This window comes from Orycteropus afer, unplaced genomic scaffold (genome assembly GCF_000298275.1).
Source record: "Orycteropus afer afer isolate SDZICR_OR568_19922 unplaced genomic scaffold, OryAfe1.0 scaffold00040, whole genome shotgun sequence".
Classification (NCBI taxonomy): domain Eukaryota; kingdom Metazoa; phylum Chordata; class Mammalia; order Tubulidentata; family Orycteropodidae; genus Orycteropus; species Orycteropus afer.
This window is the reverse complement of record NW_006921627.1, coordinates 2,204,639-2,205,699: the sequence shown is the minus strand read 5'-3', so window position 1 is coordinate 2,205,699 and position 1,061 is coordinate 2,204,639. Positions and strand designations below refer to the sequence as shown.

The 1,061-nt window shown below is 36.6% G+C and overlaps 1 protein-coding gene across 1 annotated transcript in view; it reads left to right on the top strand.

The window, feature by feature from the left end:
* The window catches only part of CACNA1C (calcium voltage-gated channel subunit alpha1 C), an 806,686-nt gene that overhangs the window by 704,342 nt on the left and 101,283 nt on the right, over positions 1–1,061 (top strand). The window lies entirely within an intron of this gene.

Genomic DNA, 1,061 nt, shown 5'->3' with positions numbered 1-1,061 from the left:
GTAAAAGATATACCCAGAAATTTTTCCAGATCAAAGCTCCTGAGTAAAAGCTATGGGATTCCACATGTCCAGACTTATTGAAAGACAAGTCTCTCATTTCTTTTGGTTTATTTGTTTGTTTTGTTTTGTTGGTTTTTTGTAATGCCAGTTAACATCTCACAGAACTCATGTTCCATAGAACAGTTTGGGAAATGCTTATAGGAGGAATACCTTTTATGGGTAATGTTCAATGGACATTAAGACTTGTTTATTTTAAGGCACTGATTATTGGCCAATGTTCAGTAGATAAAACCACCATTAGAAATGTTGACTACCTTGAAATGTATGATTTTCAATTTCTTACTGATCTGAGGAATTCAACTTTAAAAACCTCGAGATCAAGTAATATTTCCTTTCTAAAAATTATATGTGACTTAGACATGAGGCTAGTGGTTTTCAACCCCTATCAAACCCAAAGTCTCCTTTTTGTAACAAGCATTTTATAATACCTCATTAATTTTCCTGAAATAAAATCCATACCAAATTTATATTTATGTATACACAAATTCACATCTATCCACATAAAGTTAAAAAAAACAAAAAGTATGATTCCTTAGCTTTACTATAACGAGAAAAGCTTGAGTTTAGTAGAAGTGAGAAGATTTAAAGTCATGTCACACTGAAAGTAGAGGAAAATGAAATGGCAGTAGTAAGAGGAACCTTAAAACAAAAGCTAGTATTAAGTGACTGACAGGACTTATTGGAATATGGTGTCCTACATTAATATCTGTGTGACTGTCAGAAGTCATGCAGGACACACAGGTAATTCTTCACTGGACAGTTCTGTCCCAGGCATTGCAGGACATTTGCCATGCTTGGCCCCACCCACAAACTGCTCATTTTGCCACTATAAATTATTGTGAAGCTCCTACAAATTTCAAAAATGTCCCCTACAGGGCCTTGCCACTCCCCACATTGAAAACTGAGTCCCTGGGAGGCACAAACAGTTAAGCTGAAAGCTCTACTACTAGCTGAAAGGTTGGCGGTTTGAACCCACCCAGAGGCGCTTCAGAAGATGGGCC